The sequence below is a fragment of the Schistocerca americana genome, chromosome 7 (assembly GCF_021461395.2).
Source record: "Schistocerca americana isolate TAMUIC-IGC-003095 chromosome 7, iqSchAmer2.1, whole genome shotgun sequence".
NCBI lineage: Eukaryota > Metazoa > Arthropoda > Insecta > Orthoptera > Acrididae > Schistocerca > Schistocerca americana.
Window position 1 is genome coordinate 167,791,769 of NC_060125.1, and position 15,402 is coordinate 167,807,170.

Genomic DNA, 15,402 nt, shown 5'->3' on the forward strand with positions numbered 1-15,402 from the left:
GGTGGTCGTATTCCATAACTTAATCTACTTCGAGACCATCAGTCCTGATGTTAAGTTTCTCGCTGTTCTCATTTCTGCTGCTTCTCCTTACTTTCGTCTTTCTTCGATTTACTCTCAGTCCATATTCTGTACTCCTTAGACAATTCATTCCATTCAGCAGATCATGTAATTCTTCCTCATTTGCACTCAGGATAGCAACTTCATCAGCGAATCGTATCATTGATATCCTTTCACCCTGAACTTTCTTTCCTTTCCACTATTGCTTCTTCGATGTACACATTAAACAGTAGGGGCGAAAGACTACATCCCTGTCTTACATACCTCTTTGCACCTATGTTTTTCTTTCCAGCTTCTGTGATTGCCCTTTTCGAAGATGTCCATTCTTCTTCAACTGTACTGCCTACTGCGCTATTCGTTATTGCTGTATTTATAGCCTTAGAGAGTTCAAGAAGAAATGGAGACTGTAGCGGGTTCGTCTAAGCACGTCGCACCGGCATTCCATACACTACTGTTTGGTTGGCACTTAGGCGTACCCTCCGATGCCATCCGTACAAAATCCATCGGCATCATGAACTGTTGCGGTGTGGGCGTTTCAGAAGATGGCGGAAGATGACGATTGGTTGAGTAACGTGTTGTGGACCGACGAAGCTCATTTCACGCTCCGAGGGTCTGCCAACGCCCCCAACTGCAGAATTTGGGCTACCGAAAATCCTAGAACTGTCGTGGAAACTCCATTGCACGACGAGAAAGTCATGGTATAGGCTGGATTTACCATATCTACCGTTATCGGGCCTTTTTTCTTCGTGGAAATGTGTGATTCTGGTTTTGTAACTGCTACCGTGACGGGTGAGAGGTACGCCGATATGTTACAGAATCAGCCTGGCTGATAAACACCTGCTGGAACGTACGATGTTTATGCAGGATGGCGCTCCACCCCATATTGCTGGATGCGTGAAAGATCTCTTGCGCGCGTCGTTTGGTGATGATCGTGTGCTCAGCCGCAACTTGCGTCATGCTTGGCCTCCCAAGTCCCCAGACCTCAGTCCGTGCGATTATTGGCTTTGGGGTTACTTGAAGTCGCAAGTGTATCGTGATCGGCCGACATCTCTAGGGATGCTGAAAGACAACATCCGACGCCAATGCTTCACCATAACTCCGGACATGCTTTACAGTGCTGTTCACAACATTGTTCCTCGACTACAGCTATTGTTGAGGAATGATGGTGACATATTTAGTATTTCTTGTAAAGGACATCATCTTTGCTTTGTCTTACTTTGTTATGCTAATTATTGCTATTCTGATCAGATGAAGCGCTATCTGTCGGACATTTTTTTAACTTTTGTATTTTTTTGGTTCTAATGAGACCCCATGTCATTTCAAGCATGTGTGTCAATTTGTACCTCTCTATCTACATTATTCCGTGATTTATTCAGTTTTCAAATTTATACTGACTTTTTGATCACCCGGTATACAGCGCAGAAGACAAACAATGTATTGAGCGTATTGGTTTACAGGTAATAAGGTTCACAGGAAGTCCTTTGTCGCAGTGCAACGTGTTGTAGTTCTTGTGTGATGGCACGCTGGGTGTGTAAATGTCTTCATTAAAAGCAGGAGCCATTTTGATATTGGTAGTTAAAGTATGTGTGCATGGTTGAATTGTATATATTATTGTAAAGAGAGTGATCTTGCTGTTATTGTGGTGCAATGAACTTACCTTGTTATTTTTCTCTGTGTGAGTCATTCATATATGTGCTTATTGTGCAGAATATTGTATTAAGATATACGAATATATCGAGGTCAGGGTAAGTCAATATGCTCCCTACTGCCCAATAATGGGTGCTCGTTTTCATGGTGGGCAGTACAGTTGGGGATTAAAGATATTTTCATTAGTTTTCCTTAAAATTCTGACATGAAGTATTCTGTAAGCAATTATCATTATATGCTTTAACTTGCTGTAACTCTACTTTATAAATTTTCTAAAATAAAGTTACTTTCTCACTTTATAGATCATCTTTAGTGTAGAACTGGTGAGCCATAAAGAAGTTACAACTGAGATAAAATAGTGGGCGGTAGGTTAAAAAAAAGTTGACTACCCCCGATATAGGAAGTCCCGTAGGCTGCTGATACTAGCTTGTCATAGTCGGCATTGGTCTTGGGAGTAGCCACAGACCAGTGCTTAACTTCTTTCTATGCATGTGGTGTTAATTAAGTCTGATAGCTGTTTTAGCACCCTTTGGTTCATTGCAGAAGCTACATTTATTGTGTAGCCTAATTCCGTCTGTTGGGGCAAAGTTGATTTTAGCTCTGTCTCACTAAATTCTGTTTCCTTGTGTCAAAGGAAATTTCATTGCTATTCTCTGGTTTGAGACCTCTTTCATTAACTACATTGGGCTGGAATTTAAGTTCTGTTTAATTATTATTATTAAATTAGTTGCTAAATTGGTCCCACATCTGTGCAACTCCAACCTGAAACCGATTCCACCCAAATCCTGTGTTACAATTCATTACTTCCACATGTATTTAATATTATAATTAACAAAATAACTGAAAAACGTTTTATTGTTACAAGGTGGAGCACACAGAGAAACGAAGTTAATATCCTCACATATGCCATTATTGCAGATTACCTGAAATAAATGAATTGAAAGCTCTTCAAATGTGCTATCTATATGGTATAAAAGCCACAGGTTTCCAGACGAACAGAGATAAAAAACTGCCATTCTTTTTAACTAGCTGTCTAGTAAATATCGATGCACTGGAATCTGATAACACAACATAATATTTGAAAGCACGGACTTAAGAAAATATATGAAACTAGGCTAGTCAACAATGATAAGAGATGGTGAATATTACAAGATAATGACGTTTATAATTTGTACAAAGAACCACATATGCAATGAAAAAAACTACATATAAAAGATTTCAGTCGGTTGGCGATGTATGCAATGACGAAGTTGAAACAAAGGTTCAGGATTAGGATTAAAACTCACAGTGAGAGAATGCCAGTGATAATATTCGCTGATGATATTCCTATCGTCCATGAGAGTGACGAATTACAGGATCTGTTTAACTGAATGAGCGCAAGATATGGACAGTAAATCGAAGAAATACGACAGTAATGAGGAACAGCAGAAATGAGAAAAGCGAAAAATTTAAAATCAACTTTGTGGGCCAAGTATTAGACGGAATTAAGGAATACTGCCACCTTGCAAACAAAATAACACGTGACTGACGCTGCAAGGAGAATGTAAGAAGCAGTGCAGCACAAGGAAAGAGGGCATTCGACATCAAAAGAAATCTACTAGTACCAAACATAGGACTTAATATCAGGAAGAGGTTTCTGGAATGTACGTATGGTGCATAGCAGTATACGTTTGTGAATCATGGTCATTGAACTAAGACAATCGAAACGTTAGGTATGCAGTGTTACAGAAGGATACTGAAAATTAAGAGAACAAATAAGAATTAAGGAAGTCCTGGTAGTAGAGGGAGCTAAGAAAAACTATAAGGGAAGACAGAGACTGAAATATGTCCAACGAATAATCGAGGACGTTAGAAGTGAGCTTTGCTCTGAGAAGAAAAGCTTGGCACAGCAGACGCGGCGTCAAACATGACTCCGAACAGACTGAAAGACTGGAAGGTGGCCCCCTGGACAGCCACGTAAAAGATTCCTCGCCAACATTAAAAGAGTTTTGGAGAAATTGAGCCTGTGTACAAAGTGGAAAAATAGTTCTGAGGACAGAGTAGACAGGCTCTCTATTCTTCATACAGCAGCGAAAAGCTTTCATGGCTTCTAAAGTTCAATAATAATCAGTATATATTATAAAAGTACTGGTTAGCACAGTGGACTCACATTCGGAAGGACAACGGTTTAAATCCGCGTCCAGCCATCCTGATTTAGGTTTTCCGTGATTCCCCTAAATCGCTTCAGGCAAATGCCAGGATGGTTCCTTCGAAAGGGCACGGCCGACTTCCTTCCCCATCCTTCCCTAATCCGCTGGGACCGATAATCTCACTGCTTGTTCCCCTCCCCTAAATCAACCAACCAAATGAGACCCAGTACGATGAAGGGAGTCACTAGGGTGAGTCAAATGGAAACCTTAAATTTGTAATAACAAATCGAAATTTCGCCCTGTAAGCGTGCTACAAACAGCCTGCAGAATGGCCTCTAGGTGGCAGCATAGTGCAGATGTACACAAACCATCGCAGTATCAGTATAAAGATGGCCGCCCCACTTGCGACTTGCACCAGGAAAGAACAGCGTTCTGTTATTCGGTTTTTGCGTAGTGAAGGTGTGAAACCTATTGAAATTCATTGACGAATGAAGGTTCAGTACGGTGATGCATGTTTGTCACAGCAGCAAGTCTGCGAATCGAGTAGGAAGTTCTCAAATGGTGTGACTTCATTGGAGGTGCTCCTCGTCCAGGTCGGGCACAACGAGTTGTGAGTCCACAGAACACTGCAGCAGTTGAAGCCATAGTAAATGAAAACCGCCGAGTGACACTGAATGACATTGCAGCATGTTTACAGGTTAGTTATGGGTTAGCACACCACAATGTGCATGATGTGCTCCAGTTTCACAAAGTGTCTGCAAGATGGGTGCCACGGCAGCGGACTCCTGAAATGAGAGAACGACGTGTTGATGCTTGTGAAGAACTTCTTTGGTGCTTTGAACGAGAAGGTGATGGCTTCCTTGCAAGAATCGTTACTGGGGACGAAACCTGGGTTCACTTCCACCAACCGGAAACGAAGAGAGCGAATAAGGAATGGCGCCATTTCTCATCACCAAAACCAAAGAAGTTTCGAACAGAACCATCAGCAGGGAAGGTTATGCTGACTCTCTTTTGGGAAGAAAAAGGCGTCATTTTGGAGCATTACATGCCTAGAGGGACCACTGTCACCAGTGCATCATACACAGGTCTCCTAAAAAATCATCTGCGGCCTGCAATCAAATCAAAGCGACGTGCAACATGGCAATTCAAGGCCCCACACTGCCCATACAAGAGTTGCAATAATCACAGACCTGCATTTTGAGAGCCTCATCAACCATACTCACCAGACCTTGCTGCAACTGATTTCCAAATGTTGGGACCACTCAAAGACGCAATGGGAGGAAAGAAGTTCCGTTCTAATGAACAGGTACGCCACGCGGTGCATGAGTGGTTGCGCGGACTACCGAAAGAATTTTATTCTAAAAACCTTTTTGCACTTTGTGAGCGCTGGAGGACTTGCATTGAGCGTTGGGGAGATTATGTTGAAAGGTGATGCATCTTTGTACCACTTCTGCACAATAAATAATATTTCAAAAAAAAAATTAAGTTTTTCATTTGACTCACCCGGATGGTTCTTCGCAGAAGGGCCTGCTTTTGAAGATGTAATGGCTGGTAAGTTTCGCACTCTAGAAATTTCTAGAACATTATAGAACATTCGAGAGCATTTCAGAAAAATTATGGAATGTTCCACGATAATTCTGAATGTTCTGGAATGCTCTGGATTGGTCTGGAGCATTCATAAAGATGACAGAATGTTCGGAAATATCCCTGAACATCCCAGATCATTATGGAACATTTCAGAACACCCTGGAATGTTGTGGAACATTGTGGACCATTCGAAGCCTGTTTGGTATGGCTTCAAATGGCTCTGAGCTCTGAGCTGGGACTTAACTGCTGAGGTCATGAGTCCGCTAGAACTTACAACTACTTAAACCTAACTAACCTAAGGACATCACACACATCCATACCCGAGACAGGATTCGAACCTGCGACCGTAGCGGTCGCGGGGCTCCAGACTGTAGCGCCTAGAACCGCTCGGCCACTCCGACCGGCCTGTTTGATATGTTCTGGAATTCGTCCCATTGGTAGTGGCATATAAAGCAAGAACCGTTGTGGATTCGAAAGTCATTTTCTTAATGGAAGAACCGAAAAAGTAGTGCAATGAGTGACTCAAAACAAACAGCCACGTGTAAGTAGTCAAAGCTATACAGTGACTGAATATAAATTGTACATAAAGTGTGAAAAGTGTGAAGTGTACGTAACGTATTTGTTGGTGAAAAGTTGACTTGATTTGTATTTTAGACAATGCCCAGTCGTAAAAGAGGAGGAGATCTTACCAGTGCTGAAGCAAAACGGCGAAAACAAAAAAGAACAGCGAAGAAACGAAACGGACGAAGAGTGCGGAGCACGTTTAAGTTCTCAACGAACGAGAATGAGCATCGTGAGAAGAAGGGAAACCGAAGAACAACAAAATGAACAGACTGAAGAATAAAGAATTGCGACACAATCTCATAACAAAATACGGCGAATTCCACAGGAATTTTTACATTAGATTACCGGGGAAACTCCAGAACCAAAACACTTTCTTCAAAATATAAAAGCGTACAACGCCTGCTCCCAAAAGATTTCTTTCGGTGTCACTTCGGTCAACACCAACAGACATGAAATTGATTACGTTTCTTCACTCTAACGACAAATCTGTCACAACATGGGGTCATTACTACCACTATCCAACGAAAACCATAAATTTTTGCAAGTATATTTCATCGGAATTGGAGAAACAAGGATTGATCAACGATGCACAAATATCAGTGGATTGAGACGAGAAGTAGTCCAAGATGTACAGAGGATCTTACACAGATACAATCAACTGATTCACGTATTCAAAACAGTGATAGACACAGTGATTTCTGATGACCATAAAGCTATAATTCGAGCCGATTAAAGACCACCTGGAGAAAACGAACGTCTTTTTAATGCACCTCTGATAGACGAAATCACCAACGTAACTGTGGACAATGAAAACACTATCCGTGACGTACTTGTACTACGAAGAAGAGAAGGACTACAACGCATTGTATTGCAGAGCCATACCGTTCATATGATGCCCTCCAATATCCATTAATATATCTGCACGGAGATGATGGATATCATTTTAATGTGAAACAAATACAACTGAAACAGGCGTAGAAACAAAAAAAAAAGTCACTTCCAAGGTGTTCTTTACTTACAGCTAAATTATCAGAGACAATGAAACCTACAATCAACTTCTCAACACTCGCCGCTAATTCCAACAATTCCGGTTAGATATGTACGCAAAAATAGAAGCGGAACGGATGCCTTACATAAGACTGAGTCAGGAGAAACTACTCACGGAGGAATACATCCGCCTTCGAGACATTCATAATACATAGGAAGAGCGAGACACCTGCACTCAACATACCATGACCTCCATAAAAATATGGACGACCTGACTTTTTCATAACATTCACATGCAACTCTTCGTGGCCAGAAATCAAAGAACAACTAAGATACGGACAAGCCTTCATGAATCAATAAGAGCCAGCCGCTATCGCTGAGCGGTGCTAGGTGCTTCAGTCTGGAACCGCGCGACCGCTAAGGTCGCAGGTTCGAATCCTGCCTCGCGCATGGATGTGTGTGATGTCCTTAGGTTAGTTAGGTTTCAGTAGTTCTAAGTTCTATGGAACTGATGACCACAGACGTTAAGTCCCATGGTGCTCAGAGCCATTTGAACTATCAACAAGACATAATAACCCGAGTTTTCCGTCAAAAACAAATGAGATTTATGGAAGTCATCACAAAATGCCACATCTTTGGAACCGCTAGATGTTGGAATACTGCCTCACTCACACAATCTCATATGGCTACACGACAGAATTCACTCCACGGATATCGACAAAATCATTCAAACTGAATTTCCCAATCCACAAGAAGATCCGGAACTGTAGGACATAATAGTCAAAAATATAATTCATCGACCATGCGCGCCATTAAACCGCAATTCACCATGTACGAGTGATGGAAAATGCACAAAAAGATACCCAAGACCATACTTTGACGATACACACACAGAGGTTGACAGCTATCCCAATTACAGGAGACGATCACCTAAAGATGGTGGCTTCACAGTAAAGGTACAGTAATAGGGTTTTCTCTTTTGATGCTAGTCAATCGTCTGGATGAGCATTACTGCAAAGGGCATTTGATTCTAAAGCATCATGACAGGGTGAAAAACACTAAATAAATTACTTTTTCTCTCCTAACAACATGTGGGCAGGGTGGGTTCTTCCTTGGCTCGGGTATGAGGTAGAATGAAACAGCATTTTTACATACGACAACTTTTATTGAAAGTTTCGTACAATGGTTTCCTTACTGGATTGTTCTGGCTGGGAGAGCGGCAGCTGTGTCGTTTGCGAAGCCTCTGCTGCATGAGCAGCGGCGTCTGATTACGCCTGGCGCTGTGTATCTCGTGTCGCTGTGTCGCCCAGTTGACTGGAGAAGCGCATCGTAGGTGGCCCGTTTAATTATTGAGAACGAAGTCGCGAATCGGATGGTGATACCTTGGATGTGGCGTCCCAGTGTTTCTCTCTCTATGCGGCCGTGGGTGTTGTGCGTCGGCCAGCGGAGGGGCGCGGCGGGGGAAGGCCAGTGTCCCGGACTCGAACAACGGATTCCAGCTTGCCAGTCTTCGGCTGTCAGATCTTCATCCCAGCTCACAGGTGACTGCTGATATGAGGCCGTCTCCTTCCCGTCCTCACGAGTCACCCGGGTACGTAAAAATCAGTCTTCAAATACCTTCTAAATTCTGTCTTCTGGCGGCGCGGCTGCTGCTTGCTATTCCATTACAGCGGCGAACTTGGTGCTTCTGTGTACGATGTAGTCTCTTCCTGTATCACGGTCTTCAGCACCGACTGAACTGTACTGGAACTGAACTGAACTGAAAACTACTCTGTTTGGCCCACTGCGTCTCGCGTATTTATTCAGTTCACTGGAGGTGAACGACTCCACGGTCATTGCCTCTTCTGTCACGTTGAAAAGCTTCTCGAAAAATCTTCTTAACGTCGGTCATTGGCTCTTGGAATGTAGGCGAAGGCCTTTGATCACATGTGACAATTGAGAAACACGTGAGCCAGTCGGGCGATGGCCTGACGGCTGAATCGACAGCGTCCGCTTATGTGGGGAGGGCGATGGCTTCTCCTGAACGTACTGACTCCACGGTCATTGCCTCTTCTGCTTTGCTCGCTGTTTGCCAGTGTGTAACTCTTCTAAACTAAACTAAGTTTCTCATTTATTTTCTGATTTCTACTTCACTTCACATTGATTTCACTAATTTATTTACCTATCTTAAGTACCGCTCAATAGTACGAATACGAGGCAGCCACGAAATGGAAATAAATAATCAGTGGGTTGTACTATGTAACACCTATTCTTTCCAAAATGTTCCAAGCACATATAAACATAGAATACTGCAAATCAGGGAAATCCATCAAATATGTCTGTAAGTGAACAAAAGTGACATGGCGGTATATCAAATAGCCAAAGACAGCGAACAAAAAAACAGAAACAACGAGAGCGTACTATACCAAATGGGAAGATGCAATGGTAACGAAGCAGCGTGACGAGTTTTCCGTTTTCCCATACACGAACGTGAACCAAATGTGCAACATTTAGAAGTACATTTGGAGAATGGACAGAAAGTTTACGGCACAAACGACACTGCCAGAAAAACTGCAAGCGAACCATCTCAGAACGCAACATTAACAGCTTTTTACCAACTGTACTAAACAGATTCACTGTCGAAAACATTAGTATATGTCGACATCCCTACCTATTACATGTGGAACACGACAAGAAAAGTCGAAAACAAGAAATTCCAGTACAAGATCATCCAGCAATCATAAAAACTCGTTCACTAGGCCCAGTATACATCGTACATTCGAACAACACCGAATGTTTCCATCTCAGGATGGTGCTACGTATTTCGATACGGGGACCAACAAGTTTAATAGATATCATTACTATTGACGGTTACCTATGCCAGACGTACAGAGAAGCATGCCAACGTGAATACACAACGGCACGTAAAAATCACTCAAAGTCATGGACAGAATAATACAAGACTTGCGAGGAGACTCTGATGTGATGGAAGCAGGTCTATTCCTACTCTCAGCAGATTTTCGACAAGCACTTACAGTTATCCCCAGACCAGGTGACGAGATCAGTGCATGCTTTTAAAAAATCGCATCTCTGGCCACACACACAAATACTGCGGCTGACAAAAAATATGGGAGTTGAACTGTCGAAAGACGAAACAATAGCACATTTTGCTCAACTACTTTTGCAAGCAGGCGAAGGCACACATTCTACTGACCAGGAAGTTGGCCTCACTAAACTCAACATAGCCACTACTGAAAACGAACTCGTCGACCAAATTTATCCAAACGTTGTTCAAAACTATACCAATCTGGACTGGCTACTTGAAAAAGCGGTTTTGGAAACTAATAACGATATTGTCGAAGATATCAACCTCGATGTCCAAAAGAAAATTCACGGTGAAGAGAGAATCGAAAAAAAATGGTTCAAATGGCTCTGAGCACTATGGGACTCAACTGCTGAGGCCATTAGTCCCCTAGAACTTAGAACTAGTTAAACCTAACTAACCTAAGGACATCACAAACATCCATGCCCGAGGCAGGATTCGAACCTGCGACCGTAGCGGTCTTGCGGTTCCAGACTGCAGCGCCTTTAACCGCACGGCCACTTCGGCCGGCAAGAGAGAATCAACACAAATGGTAAACATTGAGGGAAGTCTGAACTACTCGACAGAATTTGTAAACCCTTTGTAAATATGAGGAACGGCATTAGACTACCTTCGACTTAAAATTGGATCTCCGATCATACCACTCAGAAAAATCAACTCACCAAAATTTTGTAATAGAACAAGGATGTTCGTCAAACAGCTATCCAGTAATATCATCGAAGGGGAAATTATGACTAGGAAGTATAAAGACACACACTGCTTATCCGCAGAATACCACTGGTCTCTACTGAATTGCCTTTCCAATTTAAAAGACTGCAATTTCCAATCAAATTAGGCTACAGTTTCAGAATTGAAAAAGCGCAGGGAGAAACTTTAAAATATTTTGTCATCAACCCTAAAGACTTCTCCTTATCTGACGGTCAACTATACGTAGCTTGCTGTCGAGTAGGAAATTCGAAAAATTTCTACATACATACCCCGGATAACGAAAAGAGAAATGTTTTTTATAAACAAGTACTCTAAATAGCTCGAATATGTTTTTAATAAAAAAATTTACCCCTTCTACTGTAAATAGTTAGAATGTATTTTCCATAAAACTTTTTTACTTCTTATACTTTAAAGTTTTTTTTATTCCATCCATCACAAAATCTCATATCAATTCCCTGAGTGAAGCCCGGTGTCCCAGCAAGTAAAATAACAATAATAATAATAATAATACATCGTCAATGAGAGTTTGACAAAGGAAACGAAAACATAAATGTAAAACATCAGACGGATATTTGCATACGACCACTAAAGAAATACGAATTATTTCTAACAATTCTTCACGGAATCTCGGCACGGGAGCGTACGCAGATGCTCAACAAACTCCAGTAGTCGACAGCAGAAGAGAGGCTGACCGTTGAACTGCCGAGAGCAACTTTCCAAGTATTTCTTCCTCCGAAAAAGACTCGCCACACGACGAGGGCGAGAAAATTGCACCACATACAGAGGTTTGCTGGTAAACATCCTTCCCATGAGCTATTACCGAATAGAAAGGGGAAAAGGAGATTGCTGAAATACCCTCCGCCACTGACGTAAGGCGTCTTGCTGAGTGCACTGCCTGACGAAAAGTGTCCGGACGCCTATAGTGGGACTGATGATCTCAGAAGTTAACTCCCATAGTGCTCAGAGCCTATAGTGGACACCGATATGAATTGTGTCCTAGGGGTAGGAAAAGCCGACAGATTAAATCCGGCACTGCTATTTCAGTCCCGAATAACAAGTATTTTTTGGTATTTGTTTGGTCTCGGCTGTAGTGGATTTATTTTATTATTTACTAATAGCTGTGTAAAAAAACGGTATTTACCATAAATGGAGCTAACATTTTGGATTTTTAAGTAAAACTTTTTTTAAAAAAACTAATAATTTTTATTCGTGAAGTTTCCATCGTTTTGAAATTTTGCGTTATTACAGAAAATTGAAAAGTGATCAGTACTATTTTAATAACAACACCGACCGTTAGAACCAAGCAGTTAGCACGTAACGTGTAACTCAGTACCACACTGCTGAGACCATAACAAACCTGTTGCAATGTGGTGTGGCTTATTAGGCAGTGCGGGTGCACGAGTAGTGTTCAAGACTTGCAACTACTTGGTCTGTACAGTAGTTTGTCGCTGTCGTCGCCGGACATTGGTAGTATTGCAGAACGACACCATCCATAATCTGTAAGTATTTAACTAAGTTGATTACCAATGGAGTACAGTGCTCCATTTGCTTAAAAAAACCGGACTATAAAAAAAGGCCAATGCTTTAATTTATTATTGAAATTTTAGCTACTTTAATGCAACTTCTCCCGGTAAATGTTACATTTTGACTACTGTCTAAAGTGGTCGTTTGAATTTTTTGAACGAAAATTGTAATTTTATCAGCAAAAAATCAGTTGTCTTCAAATTCTTGTTAAATCTATCCTACTACAAAACGAATTTTTCATTCAAAATAATTAGAGAAAATGAATGCTACATATAATATACTAAAGCTTATTATCGTTCTGCCATTTATATGAAACAAAGAAAGAGAAAAAAATATGGCAACAGTAATAAATTGAAAACTTAATTAACTCAAAGTGTAGTTGATTTGCTGGCTGTGTCTACTTAATGTGTCTTTGTCCTCCCATAGCCCATAGAAAAGGGCAATCTAACTTGAAAAATAGAGTTCTCCAACTTCAGTTTTCGATCTTTAGCAGTGACTATTCTTAGCTTCCAAATAGTGGTATGACCTTCAATTAAATGAATTTTTTGAGAATAATTTCAATAAATTAGAAACAGATTAGAATTTTGATTCTACCTCCTTATTACTAGTATAATACAAAAGTCTGGGGGAGTTGTACACTTTTTCAATCTTAGTTTTATCTCCGCACTAGTGATGCGACTAAGTCGATAAGAGGGTGTTGGTTGTAGTGACACAGAGGGAGCAAGAGGATCTTGCCTGCTGCGTGAGTTTCCCCATCGCCGAGGTGGACACCGTGCATACATAAAAGATATATCGAACTGCGACAAGTTCAGATGCTTCAAATGGCCCTGAGCACTATGGGACTTAACTTCTGAGGTCATCAGTCCCCTAGAACTTATAACTACTTAAACCTAACTAACCTAAGGACATCACACACACCCATGCCCGAGGCAGGATTCGAACCTGCGACCGTAGCGGTCGCGCAGTTCCAGACTGAAGCGCCTAGAACCGCTCGGCCATGCGACAAGTGTCTTTACTAAAAGTGCCGAAATTGCGAAATGCCGGAGTTACGTGTTCGTATGTACCGTGCCGACAAATGGATTGCAGTAAAGGACAACGTGTGCCGATTATTACAACAGCGTGTCACGGTATTTCAATGCATTTTGACCTGTGTCGAGATGTAACGTGAACAGAAATGTACGACAATGATAGTGACTGTCTCCACTTTTGTGTGTAATGAAAACTTTAATTTGTGCAAAATTTTCGCAACATTCGTTAGCGCAACCCTCTGTCCTTGGAATAAAGCATTATGGAGCAACCAAAAATACTACTGAAACAACTCTCTGTAACTCTCCCTTTGAGACCGATAGGTATAACTATATGGGCAAAAGAACAAATATTATTAATTATTGTAATTTGGAGACTGAGATATGTAGAATCATTATCCACTGACGGAATAACAGGCTCTCAATTCCGAATTCGCGATCGCTTGTTCAATAATTACTACATGCTCGTCGATTTGATCAGACTTCGTAGAGAAATGATAACTACCTCTCTCAAAAAGTTTGCTACCGTTAGTAGTGCTCTGCATGAGATGTCAAAACAAAGGCTTCTAATTGTTCATCGGCAAGGGGTTATTCCAGAAAGTGTTAAGTACCTGCAAAAATCCGATACCTGGTCCGTCAGCTGTGAAAATGGTGATTATTATTCTTTGAAATAAACTCACCTACAAAATTTAGTGTTTGTATAATTATTAGTAACGAAAATTAGGAACGTTTACATAGGCAGTGGCCAAGGCAAAATAGAGAGAGAGAGAGAGAGAGAGCGAGAGAGAGAGAGAGAGAGAGATGTGTCTGTCTAAAGAACAAGCGAGAGTAAGAGAGAGGGTCACAGAAAAAAGGTGATGAAAACTTTCTAAAAAAATCGGAGACAGCAATTTGTTAATTTTCATCGCTGTCACTGATATGCAGTAAGTCTGCCTACTTTGGCCATGAAAAGTCATACGAATACATATTTTAAATAGCATCTACACTCAAGGGCCAAATAAATTTGTATAGGCATGCGTATGTTCAAGTACATTGATATAAAAATAAGCGGAATACGACGCTGAGGTGGACATCGCCTATGTAAGACGACAAGTGTCTGGCGCACTTACTAGGTTGGTTATTGCTGCTGCAATGGCAGGTTATCAAGATTTGAGTGACTGTAAATGTAGTGTTGTAGTCGGCGCACGAGCGGTGAGACACAGTATCAAAGAGGCAGCGATGAAGTGCGTATTTTCCCGTAAGACCATTCCACGAGTGTACCGTGAATATCAGCAATCCGGAAATCTCTGACATCGCTGCGGCCGGAAAAAGATCGTGCAAGAACGGGACCAACGACAACTGAAGCGAATCCTTCAACCTGACAGAGTGACAGAAGTGCAACCCTTCACCAAATTGCTGCAGATTTCAATACTGGGGCATTAACAAGTCTCAGCGTCCGAACCATTCAAACGAAACGTCATTGTTATGGGTTTTCGGAGCCGTAGGCCCACTCAAGTACCCTTGATGTCTGCACGACACAAAGTTTTACACCTCGCCTGGGCCCGTACACACCGACATTGGACTGTTGATGACTAGAAACATGTTGCCTGGTAAGTCGAGTCTCGTTTCAAATTGTCTCGAGAGGTTGGAAATGTACGGGTATGGAGACAAACTCATGAATCCATGGACCCTGCATGTCAGCAGGTGACTGGAAAGCTGGTGGAGGATCTGTAATGGTGTGGGGCGTGTGCGGTTAGAGTGACATGGGACCACTGTTACGTCTTGATACGACTCTGACAGGTGACACGTACATAAGGATTCTGTCTGATCACATGCATCCTTCATTGTGCATTCCGACGGACTTGGCCAATTCCAGTAGGACAATGCGATACACCCACACGCCCGGAATTGCTACAGAGTGGCTCGGGGAACACTCTTCTGCCTTTAGACACTTCCGCTGGCCACCAAACTCCCCAGACATGAACATTATTGAGCATATCTGGGATGCCTTGCAACGTGCTGTTCATAATAGGTCTCCACCCGCTCGTACTCTTACGGATTTGTGGACAGCCCTGCAGGATTCATGGTGGAAATTCCCTGGAACACTACTTCA